The sequence below is a fragment of the Herpailurus yagouaroundi genome, unplaced genomic scaffold (genome assembly GCF_014898765.1).
Source record: "Herpailurus yagouaroundi ecotype Mexico unplaced genomic scaffold, PumYag 186, whole genome shotgun sequence".
NCBI classification, from domain to species: Eukaryota; Metazoa; Chordata; class Mammalia; order Carnivora; family Felidae; genus Herpailurus; species Herpailurus yagouaroundi.
This window is the reverse complement of record NW_024412417.1, coordinates 14,281,749-14,294,762: the sequence shown is the minus strand read 5'-3', so window position 1 is coordinate 14,294,762 and position 13,014 is coordinate 14,281,749. Positions and strand designations below refer to the sequence as shown.

Genomic DNA, 13,014 nt, shown 5'->3' with positions numbered 1-13,014 from the left:
AATTTTTTTTTTTTTTTAACGTTTATTATTTTTGGGACAGAGAGAGACAGAGCATGAACGGGGGAGGGGCAGAGAGAGAGGGAGACACAGAATCGGAAACAGGCTCCAGGCTCCGAGCCATCAGCCCAGAGCCTGACGCGGGGCTCGAACTCACGGAGCGCGAGATCGTGACCTGGCTGAAGTCGGACGCTTAACCGACTGCGCCACCCAGGCGCCCCGACAATTTCATCTTTAATAGACATAGTTTATAAATGATCATCTTTTTTATTTCAGTTGGCTAGAAACAATTTGTAAAAGCCAAGCCTGGGGCGCCTGGGTGTCTCAGACGGTTGAGCACCCCACTCTTGATTTTGGCTCAGCTCATGATCTGAGGGTCATGGGATCAACCATGGGTCGTGGGTCACCTCACCCGTGTCAGGCTGAGCGTGGAGCCTCCTTGAGATTCTCTCTCCCCCTCTCCCCCTCAGCCCCTCTCTCCCACATGTGCTGTCTCTCTAAAAAATAAATTAATACTAAATTGGCAGTGCCTGGGTGGCTCAGTCGGTTAAGGGTCCAACTTAAGGCTCAGGCCACGATCTTGTGGTTCATGAATTCAAGCCCCACATCAGGCTCCATCCTGACAGTGCAGAGCCTGCTTGGAATTCTCTCTCCCTCTCTCTCTCAAAATAAAGATATAAATTTAAGAAGAGGAGCCAAGCCTTCCTTTTGCATAGATAGCTGTCTTAAACACTGAAGGGTTAGGGAGGGGGTGGTGTTAGGTTGTGTTAGGGAAAATTTCTTGTAATTTCTGGTAAGCTAGACATGGCAAGGAGGGCACTGTACACCTATTACTGAAAGTAATCATCAGGACCTTCTGAGCTCCTAGAGACTTCCTCTCTGCCATATGCAACTCAGCAATGACCCAAGGAACAAACAATTCCTTCCAATCCAGGGGAATCCCTGAATCTACACTCATGGCTTCCACAACGTTATTTCCCTTTTCTTTGGGGTGGGTTTTTTTTTTTTTTTAATTTTTATTTTAAGTAGGCTCCACACCCAATGCGGGGCTCAAACTCACACCCTGAGATCAAGAGTCACATGCTCCATGGACTGAACCAGCCAAGCAACCCTGGGCTGGTATTTTGTAACTGGGAATGGACCACAATACCACATTCACCAGAAGATGCTTATATCTACAACACAGCGTATCCTAGCCTGAAATTCATCAAGTTACAGACTTTCAACATGTTAGTTTTCTCCCATTCTTCACTCTAGAAGCTTGAGATTCTGTTTACTGGTAGTGACAACCACTTACTGAATATGCACTATGTGATAACCACTTCAGTATGCTAAGTAATTTTGTGCTTAACTCAAAGAAGATATTACTACCACCCCCACTAGAAAACGACAGAACAGTTAATGAAATTATCTGCCCAACATCACACAGCTAGTGGCTATACGCATTTTACATGCTAGCTTATTAAAATACTACTCTTAACTTCTAGATCCCCAATAACTAACAGAGTGCCTATCACGTAACAAGCACGCAAATATCTGCCCAACAAATAAATGGTAGCACTACATGTGTCTTGAAAGCAAATGGTACCTCTCTCCTCCAGGAGTCTGGAAATATACGGGAGCATTTTACGTTCTCCTGTATGGAGGCCAGACAACAGACAGTCCTGTCCAAAATGCCAGTAGCACTCATACAGGAACACTAAAGTATAGGCCGGTTCATAAAGAAAAGCTTTCATGGTAAAGTTAATCCACCTATTATCAGTTTTAATTTACAAGTAACTTTCTATTCACTGATAGCTTGCTTAAAATATCTTTTAAAAACACATCGGTTTCAGGGGGCGCCTGGGTGGCTCAGTCAGTTAAACATCTGACTTGGGCTGAGATCATGATCTCACAGTTTATGGGTTCAAGCCCCAATTGGGGCTCTCTGCTGGCAGCTCAGAGCCTGGAGCCTGCTTCAGATTCTGTGTCTCCCTCTCTCTCTGCCCCTTCCCTGCTTGCTCTCTCTCTCTCTCTCTCAAAAATAGTAAACATTAAAAAAAGAAATTTAAAAAAACAACAACAAAAGAATATAGTTTGCTGGGAATGCAAGCTGGTGCAGCCACTCTGGAAAACAGTATGGAGGTTCCTCAAAAAACTAAAACCAGAATTACCCTAAGACCCAGCCATTGCACTACCAGGCATTTATCCACGGGATACAGGTGTTCTGTTTCAAAGGGACACACACACCCCCATGTTTATAGCAGCACTATCAACAATAGCCAAAGGATGGAAAGAGCCCAAATGTCCATGAAGGGATGAATGGATAAAGAAGATGTGGTACATATATATATGTACACACACACACACACACACACACACACACACACACACAATGGAGTATTACTCGGCAATCAAAAAGAATGAAATCTTGCCATTTGCAACTACGTGGATGGAACTGGAGGGTATTATGCTACGTGAAACCAGTCAGTCAGAGAAAGACAAATATCATATTACTTCACTCATATGAGGACTTTAAGATACAGAACAGATGAGCATAAGGGAAGGGAAACAAAAATAATATAAAAACAGGGAGGGGGATAAAACAGAAGAGACTCATAAATATGGAGAACAAACAGAGGGTTACTGGAAGGGCTGTGGAAGGGGGGATGGGCTAAATGGGTAAGGGGCATCAAGGAATCTACTCCTGAAATCATTGTTGCACTATATGCTTATCTGGATGTAAATTTAAAAAAATAAAATTAAAAAAAAAAAAGAATATAGTTTGAAATTTCTAGTTCCAAAGGTCAATCATCTCAATAAGATTTTAGAATGGTCTGGGTCGGGCGCCTGGGTGGCTCAGTCGGTTAAGCGTCCGACTTCAGCCAGGTCACGATCTCGCGCTCCGTGAGTTCGAGCCCCGCGTCGGGCTCTGGGCTGATGGCTCAGAGCCTGGAGCCTGTTTCCGATTCTGTGTCTCCCTCTCTCTCTGCCCCTCCCCTGTTCATGCTCTGTCTCTCTCTGTCCCAAAAATAAATAAACTTTAAAAAAAAAAAAAAAAAAAAAAAAAAAAAAAAAAGAATGGTCTGGGTCATTGCCTGAGCTATCTTTCCAAGGGCACTATGCTAATGGTTTCTACTAGGTCTTAAAAACATTTATGAAATGGGAATCTAACATGAATTAGTTTATACATAAAATGGTATTAAATGTCACATCCAAAGGGTGAAAAAGATTTACTCCTGCAGACAGATCAGAATATGTACAAGAACAAAATTTACCTAGGAGGTACTCAGTCAAAACTGTAGCTACCCCTTAACAAACTCAAGTTCAATAGGAAGACTGCTCTGGAACCAGTGGACTACAAAGGAGATCCTGCCATAAAGGTTTATTTCGGCCTTCCAGTTTTGCTCTTTGGCCAACGTAATTATTTCACAAGTTGTGGAAATAATCATAGTATACAACTTTTGAAGCCCAAAAGTTTCTTTTTAGGTTGTAAAAGCAAATGTAAATGAAGCTCCTAAGACTAACATGCCAAAAATTAAAAACGAGTATCTTCTATCCAGTTTTAAATGCAAAATTACACTATCTAGCTCTCAGCATTTACTTTAGTCAGATGCCAGGTACTGTTTCTTTAGATTTTATCTAGTCCCTGCAAGATATACCAAGAGAAAAAGATCCGGGAGCTCTGAGACACAACCCTGAGGCTCCGCTGCGTCTTCAGCACACCTTAAAACTTGCTTGTTGCCAAAGAACCGTGATTGACAACCTGAGCACTTTGAGCTCTACTTTGTTGCTCATTATCTCCTCCAGCTGCTGTGTACTGACTAGGTTTACCCAAGCTTACAGAAAAGCAGTTTTAAAAGCGCTGACCACCACTGCCAATCCTTTGAAGGTGTCCTACTAGAAAAAGTTCACCAAAACTGCTGAATCAAAGATTACAATGTACTTTAGGAAACTCAGCCTTCTCTCTAGATATGATTGTGATTACGTATTATGTAGGTATATCAGCAGGAACAATACCAGGAGTCAGTACATTCTGGAAGTTATGCCACACTGAGACAAAACTGTTTCTAGCTCCAAGGGTCTTAACAGGTTCCTACCTTTACAATGAGTAGCATTTTCATCTACCTTCTCTCAAAGACCTGTGAGAACAAGATAAACATGAAAGGTAACTGAGTCCGCCCAGTTACTATCGTTCAATAAAAGGTATTCTGGAGAAGATAACATTACCAGAGGATAAGTCTGAGAGACCAACGACAGATTTTTGCAAAAGAATCTCTAGTCAACTCCCAAACGATTCCCTGTGGACTTCAGGACTGCTTAGGGGGTAGTTAGAACTGCCCTCAGTGAAGGGTCAATATAGAATCTAATCACTCTTTCCCTTCCCTGACTCCTTAAGTCTTAAAAGTGAATACAGTTAAACCTTCTCAATTCCTTAGTGGAGAAATAATGTATCCTGACTTCAAACCCTTCAGTGGCTCTCCATTTCTTACAGGAGGAATCTATTAATTGCTTTGCCATCTCTTGGCAGGAATTACAATGTCCTCCCAAGGTGGTTCCCCCTCATTTACTTTTGCACCCTCCACTCTCTCAACAAAATTTTATTTTTTAAAAAAAATTTTTAATGTTTATTTTTGAGAGAGAGCATGAGTGAGGGAGGGGCAGAGAGAGAGGGAGACACAGAATCTGAAGCAGGCTCCAGGCTCCGAGCTGTCAGCACAGAGCCTGACATGGGTCTCGAACTCATGAGCTGTGAGATCATGACCTGAGCTGAAGTCAGACACTTAAGTGACTGAGCCACCTGGGCACCCCAACAAAATTTTATTTTTAAAAACCACGTCTAGGGGACCTGGGTGGCTCAGTCGGTTAAATGTCTGACTTCGGCTCAGGTCATGAACTCAGGGCTGGTGAGTTCAGGCCCCATGTCGGGCTCTCTGCTGTCAGCATGGAGCCCACTTTGGATCCTCTTCCACCCTTCCCCCACTTGTGTGCTCTCACTCTCTCTCTCTCAAAATAAATAAATATTAAAAAACAACAACAACACGTCTAACTCACTTTACTGACTGTAATCTTCACTGGCTTCCCTTTACTTTTAGGATAAAAGCCCTGCTGGGCCTGATCCCAGCCTTCCTCTGCATGCCTCTCTCACATAGCTCCCTCCAGGTTTGGCCATGCTAGCCCTCCTACAACTTCTCAAAAGCTTTATTCCTCTTCACATCTCAGGGCACTGACATACATACGCTGTTCTTTCCACCTGGAACATTTTCAGTCACACCTTCTCCTCCTTTCTAGCCTCTTTTCAGCTATCAGTTTGAAAGTCACGTGCTCCAAAAAGCCTCCTTTGTACTTTCTAAAAAGGCATCTCCTTTACAAACTCTTTCACACCACTCTGTTATTCCTTCCAAGCACGTTTCACACTTGCACGATTATTTATTAAAACCCATCTCCTCCACTTGACTGTAAGCTCTACGAGAGAGATCCTGTTTTCTAAACCTTCATAGCAGCATAGTACTTGGTATATATATATATATATATATATATATATATATATAGCTCAGTTGAACGAGTATCAGTTGAATGAATGAGTAAATATCATTCAGTAGTCTTCATTATCAGACCCCAACTTTATTTCTCACTTCTCTGTAATTCAAATCCACCAAGAACCTGGATTTTTTACTCCCCTAGAAGCACTTTCTTCTCATCTTCAGGCCTTCAAATCCTGTGGATTTCCTCACCTAGAAAGTTCTCATTTCTTTCCACTAGTTCAAATCCCACTGGCTTGCAAAGGCCCAGCCCCAGTTATCTTTCCTCCAGGACATTTCATGATAGTGTCGGTTCATATCTCCATCCCTACTTCACAATTCCAAAGCACTTAGCATTCTTTTTGATAATTTCTTGTAACTTCATAGTACTTCAGTGTTTCATGTGTGTGTGACTTCTCTCCCCAACACTGGTGGGAACTCCTAAGGCTGGACTGTTTACACCCCACTCCCGCATTCCTAGAGCAGTGCTAAGTTCTGAGCTCTCGCTGAAATATTTTATTTTTCCCTAACATACTGGACTTTTCCTCTGAAAAGAGTGTCAGCTTCTATTTACTCATTTTCAGGTGATTCAATTTGCCGTACGTGACTCTCTCAAGTTCCTTTGCAGGGTTTCTTGCCTACCCTTCCCCCATTCTAATAAAAAATGGTTTGAGTTCTCTGGATTCTCACTCTTTCCCCTGCCTATAAAGATCCTGCATCCTGTGCGAGAGACCCCTGCCAGTAGTGAAGGGCTCGCAGACCCTTTAAACTGCCATCCCCCTACTCACAAGCACGTACACCCAGTGAAGGCTCTCGAGCTCGCTGTGACTTCACACAACACCACCCCAGATCCTCATCTGGGCCACTCGGTCACATTTCATTCCTCTCAATCAAGGGGCGTGGATTTGCTCCCCACCCTCAATGCAAGGAGAAATGTCCCAGACCCTCACTGTTTTGCCTTCCTGTCTCTGCTATTCCGTACCCCCTAGGGCCATTTCTTTTTCCCTGCTTCCTCTTCCTTAGAAACAGAACCTACGCCTAAGGTTTCAACGAACTGGCGCCGAGAAACCAGCCACAGCCACCCAGCCAGCTCCAACGCCACAGCTTCGGCCCCGGCGCCCGCCCCCATCCCTCCCAGACGGCGACCGCAGCGGAAGGTTCGGCCTGGCCAGGACTCCCCATCCGGGGTAACCATCGCTCACTGACCCAGGAAGATGTCAAACGACGAAGTGGCTGCACTAACAGGTACGGAGGCGGACAGCCCGGCAGACGTTAACGGCTCAGCGCTCCATCCCTCCCGGACCTAAGCTCCGGCCCCACGGCTTTCACGACCCCGGCGTCTACGGAGCAAGTCACGTGCCAGCCGGAGCAATCAGCTGACCGCGGCGCGCGCCGCTTCGCCTACGCGCGCGCCACTGCGCAGCCGCAGCTGCCGTCGCAGCAGCCACCTCCGAGGAGGGGCGGGGCTGGGATGCTGTCCCGGGAACCTGGAAGACCCGGGAGGGCAGGCGGCCGCCGTTCCGGGGTGGGTGGAGTTTGCCGCCTCTCCCAGAGTCCCGGCGCCGTCCGCTCCGCCCCCTGCGAACATCACCACCGCCATCCCTAACGTTATTCCACTTCTTCAGGTGTCTGCGGGTCAGAATTTGTCTCCAGCCGCCCCCCATACGGGCTATTCCATTCGGGGTTTTCTTCAGACAGCCCCGTTTTCTAAGTAATATCCTTAATAGTTCTCTTCAAGTGGTTCACGTTTTCCTGCCAGTCCACTTCCAGTTAATTCCATAAATGTTCGTGGAGCATTTACTGTGCACTAGGCGTTCTGCTAAGTTTTTAAGAATTTACCGGAGCGAATCCCTCCTTGCCACGAGAGCACGTTCTCTAGTTCAGGAGTATGTGTGGCGTGAGATAAACATCACAACAGTCGAAACCACATTAGATAATGGGAAACCGAGAAAGGTTTCAGGAAAAAGTATGGATGGGAGAAAGCATATCCTTAGGTATCAAGGCGCTCTTCCGAACCTTGCATATTTCATTGGCTTGGGAAAATGGGGGGCGGGGGGTATTATTCTAATTTAGAACATAGTTTTAGAAATGGTAGCGAACTTTGGGATTTTCTAATTTAGTCCTTTTAGATTTGCAGATGAGGAAAGTGAAGAACCAGAGGTTTACAGGGGTGCTTAACACAGGAGCATAAAGGTATCTTGTTTTAGATCCTGGCTCTGCTACTATGTGACCTTAGGCCTCTAAAGTTCAGCTTCCTTACCTGTGAAATGGTGGCAACGATACACATCTTTTAGAGGTTTTGTGAGGATTGGAGGAAGTATGCATTCAGCACAGTGACTGGCACATAGGAAACACCCAGTGAATGGTCACCAGTCTTACTGGATATTACAGGACGGAAGTTTTCTGAGCTATCCTGGGCTTTTTCTGCTCTTGTGTCCCTGTAGAAGAAATTCAGCACAGAATTTCTTAGAGCCTTAGTATTATATTGGACGGAAAGTAACAACCAACCAAACCATCCCCAACCTGATGCTTTTCACCAATTCTGGAGGAAGTTCGGGCAACTCCAACAACCAGTTCTGTTACACAGCTTTGGAAACTTGTGAGGAATTCCAAAAGCTTTATCTGGTATCACAAAAATGGCCCTGAAGGCAATATTCTGTTAGCTCTGCACTGTCCAATAAAACTTTCTTCGATGATGGAAATGTTACTCGGTGCTGTTAATATGATACCTACTAGCCTTATGTGGCTGTTGAACACTTGAAATGTGGCTAGTGTGGTCAAAACTGAATATTAAAATTTATTTCACTTTAGTTAAAATTTAAATACGCACGGGAGGTTAGTAGCAATTGGTTTGGACAGTGCAATTTTAGGGTCTGCATTTAAAATCTTTCCGGGGTTTTTGTTTGTGTGTGGCCCTGAAGCAGAAGTCTCATCCCAGTTTCTTAAATTTTAAACTCAAGTGCATCCAATTCTGGCCTCCCGATACTTTCCAGTGTTGTAAACACCATGTTATACTTGAGAGATCGTGTAATGTAGTGCTCGGTAAATGTTAGCTCTAATTATTACTAGGTCTGGCATATGTCAATTAAAAATCTAGCAAGTGTTTATATAAGCAGGGAATGAGTGCTTTTAAGAGTAGGAGAATGTGTTTTACAAAAAGAGAGCAAGCTCACTTTTCTATACTACATGTAGGAGCATGCTTACTAAGTATGTCAGTGTGTATAACAGGCATGCCACACTTTTCCCTCCATTTCCAAATATATACTCCCCACCAGGAAGTGCCTTCTAAGCTTAAAGACACTGAAAAACTGCATAGAGAACACTTATTTTTTTTTTCCTCACAATTTTTTCAAGGGGAAAAAGATAAATATTTTAATTAAACAAAGTGAGAAAAGTAGTTCAAACTAATAGCACAATAGGAATCAAAATCATGTCACCTGGGGCACCTCAGGGGCTCTGTTGATTGAGCGTCCAACTCTTGATTTCAGGTCTAGTCATGATCCCAGGGTCGTGGGATTGAGCCTTTAGTCAGACTCTGGGCTGAGCATGGAACCTGCTTAAGATTCTCTTTAGGGGCACCTAAAGAGAATGGATGGCTCAGTCCGTTATAGTGTCTGATTTGGGCTCAGGTCATGATCTCACAGGTCGTGAGTTCAAGCCCAGTCTTAGGTGCTATACTGACAGCTCAGAACCTGGAGCTTGCTTTGGATTCTGTGTCTCCCTTTCTGGTTGCCTTTCCCCCACTCATTCTCTGTCTCTCTCTCAAAAATAAATTTAAAAACATTTAAAAAAAAGGTTTTTTTTCAAGATTCTCCTTTCTGCATTTCTCCCCAACTCATGCTCGCTCTCTCTCTCTCTCTCTCTCTAAAATAAAAATTAAAAAAATGTTTGTTCATTTGATAACATTAGGGTGGAAGTAATCAAAAGACAGGAAAATATTTACACAAAATATGTCCATTATGTCATAATGTCTGTTTTCATCAACAGCAACATCAATTAAAGATTTAATTGAAGGACTAAGCCCCCTATAAAGGTGAAGTGTTGAAAATGATTTGAGGTTTATATCTTGAATGTTGAGTTTAATATGAATAATTAATTCATACATAATTAATGATTAATGATATATATAATTAATAATTAATGAATAGAATACACTAGACCAGTGGTTCTCAATCAGAGGACATTTGGCAATGTCTGAAGATGTTTTTGCTTGTCACAACCTGTGAGGAGAGGGATATTACAGGTATCTAGGGGTAGAACCTAGGGCTACTGCTGAATGTCCTACAATGCATAGGACAGCCCCCATGACAAAGGATTTTCTGATCCAAAATGTCACTAGTGCTGAGGCTGAGAACCCTAGACTAGATGCATGATATTCTCAGATTCCAAAGTTTTTATAACTTTTTTTTTTAAGTAATCTCTATGCCCAGTGTGGGGCTTGAACTCCCAACCCAGAGATTAAGAGTCACGTGCTCTACCAACAGAGCCAGCCAGGCATCCCATTAGATTCCCAAATTCTTGATTACCAGTATGATATATAATACTCTGAGTTTTCGTCTATAAAATTGAGACAATTATATCTACCTCTATTGTTGCTGTAAGATTTAAATGGAATCAGGTAATATTATGGTCACATTGCCATTTTGGGTTGTCAGCCAGACTCACTTACTAGCGAAGAGATTGGTTTCCATATGCCACCCTCCTAGTGAATTCTGGACTCATTGTAGTCACAAATTTCTGCATATTATAGTCCTTGCTTGAGAAGAATAGAAACACAATTGTTTATCAATAAATGCCAACTGTTTAATGAATAATGGCGTTTTAAAACAGGGTTTCATTTATTCCTAATATAACAAATAATAGATATTAATTATTAGTCATTAGAAAGTATAGACAAGCAAAAATAAGAAAGTACATGTCACCTGTCATTCCACGACTCAGGGAAAATCAATTGGGTACATCCTTCATGAATATTTCAATTCAGATGTATGCACATATGCAACCTTTGCCCGAGGCTCAGAGCAGCAGGTGTGGAATGTCTTTGTCTAGCCCTCCCCAGAGCAAGAGCCAAGGACATCCATGTTTCTAGGGCCTCAGCTGGGCTGTCAGAAAAGGGATGTCTGACATTGTCTCCATTCCATTCCCTGCTGTTAACCAGGATCACCTGTAGTGACTTCTCATTCATAAGGGTTGTTTTTTTTTTTTCTGAGCTCCACAATCATACATATAACAACAGCAAATACAGCTGGACTTCTAAAGCACTTAGCTTTGTGCCCAGCACTGTTCCATGTGCTTTGAATATATTAACTCATTTAATCCTCAAAACAACCCTTTGAGACAAGCATTACTATTATCCCTATTTTACATATGAGGAAACTGAGGAATGATGGGATATGTCATTTGACTAATTAGTAAGCGGCAGATCTGAGTTCTGAACCCAGGCTGTTTCCTGAGTCCCTGCTCTTAGCCTCTGCTACATAAAGCTTCTCTTTGCACTCTGAGACATACTCCTTTTCTACTCTGAATTCTCACGGCATTCTTAGGGCATTTCATTTCACTTGCATTACAATTTATCAGCCTAACCAAGACCACCTTTTACTCAGTCTTGAATGGGTATTGTACATGGTAAGCATCCAATAGATGATTAAATAGATTTTATAATTAAAAGAAAGGCGGGATTTTCAAACATTGAGTGACAGAGGGGAAGGGAAGAGGTTACTGAGTCATTAAACCTGTCAGTTCCTTTCTTCTGTTCCCTGCATTGTTGGTCCCTGAACTAATAGAAATGATCACCTTTGTCATTGTCTCCTTGGAAATGTTATGAAATGTTCGTGGGAGCAGCAAATATTCATAGAAGTAGGAAGATAAAATATATTAAAAAAATGTTTTTATGTTTTATTTATTTTTAAGAGAGAGAGAGAAAGAGAAAGCAAGGGAGGGACAGAGAGAGAGGGGGAGACACAGAATCCAAAGTCAGGCTCCAGGCTCTGAGCTAGCTGTCAGCACTGAGCCCAACACAGGGCTCGAACCCATGAACTACAAGATCATGACCTAAGCTGAAGTCGGACGCTTAACCGACTGAGCCACCCGGGCACCCCTAAAATATATTTTTTAAAAAGCAGTTCTGTCCTGGGGCACCAACTCTTGATTTTGGCTCAGGTCATGATCTCGTGGTTTGTGAGATCGAGGCCTGCATCAGTTCTGCACTGACAGCATGGAGCCTGCTTGGGATTCTCTCTCTCTCTCTCTCTCTCTCTCTCTCTCTCTCTCTCTCTGACCCCCACAAAAATAAATAAATAAACTTTAAAAAAAGCAATTCAGTCCTTTCATCTGTATTTCAAGATTTTGTTCCCTTTATTATTACTTTCTAATTTGCTCATTCCAGCTTTAAATAACAGTGGGCAAGATTTTGAACAAGTACTATTCTGTACTAGGAAGTGACTGGCTTCAGACCAAATCAATTTAATTTTCCTCTTATTTACACTAATAGCCTAGAAGTAATAGCACAGGAAGTTAGCATCCAGTAGTTATAATGAACCAATCAGTTTTTTTAAAAAAGGAAAAAACATGCCAAAAAAAAACCCTGATAATAATCATAAACATGTTCTCTTTAGTCCCTCATTTATTGTTACATCTAATTCCTCAATTTACAAACATAACATCTTTCCAAACAGTTAATAATACAGTGGGTTTACTGAAGGGAAAGTGTGTTAAAACAAATTAACAGACATAATGAACACTGATTTCAATGCCTTTTTAATACTTTTATCTCAGCCCTCACTATTTTATTAAATGTATTTATGTGACCCCTGTAGGGAAAGAATTCTTCATGGGTCTCTCACATCTCTGCACGTCTTGTTAGTAGAAGCACTAACTTCCCCAGACTATCTTTTCCAGGATGTTTGTATAGCACACAGCGTCTCCTTCTGAAGTTTTGGACAGCCACACATACTGTACCGTATGAAAGATCTGGGTTCCCTAAGCTCAGGGTTACACGCCTGTAATGAAATCGACTATGTGTCCCCGCATCCATCTATGTCCCCGCTGTGGGCATCGGGGTGGAGGAACGGATAGAAATACACTGAAGCCCCCACCACGTACTGTACTGTGAGTCAAAGACCTCTGTTTCTGACGCAGGGGTCTTGTGTCTGCGACTAGCATCCATGAAGCTCTGACAGGCCAGGCTAACTTGTAGTGTTCAGTCTCGGACCTTTCCCAGCTCTCGATAGTTTTGTGACAGGGACTGCGGACTACATCGCAGACACAGCTTTCTGGAAGAGGAAGGATGAGGATCTCATGGGCTGATTTATGGATTTTGCAAGAAGTCCCTGAAAATAGATAATAAGCCAAGCCGTATGGTCCCTGGGAATCAGTTGTAGGCTACATCGAATGTCTGCTGAGCGATAAATGGTTCTCTGCTTTATAGCCTGTTGCCAAGGAAGAACTGGGGAGGCGGTTGCAAGTCGTGCGGTCTCAAAGACTCGCTGGGGCCAGGGTTGCCGGGCTGCTAACTCTC

General features: G+C 42.9%; 1 protein-coding gene across 1 annotated transcript in view; it reads right to left on the bottom strand.

The window, feature by feature from the left end:
- The window catches only part of ATP6V1C1 (ATPase H+ transporting V1 subunit C1), a 48,759-nt gene extending 41,919 nt beyond the window's left edge, over nucleotides 1-6,840 (bottom strand). Inside the window, exon 1 of the mRNA XM_040494161.1 lies at nucleotides 6,705-6,840. The gene's annotated coding sequence lies outside the window, so the exon portion shown is untranslated. The remainder of the gene's footprint in view (nucleotides 1-6,704) is intronic.
- Between the last annotated feature and the right edge of the window lie 6,174 nt (nucleotides 6,841-13,014).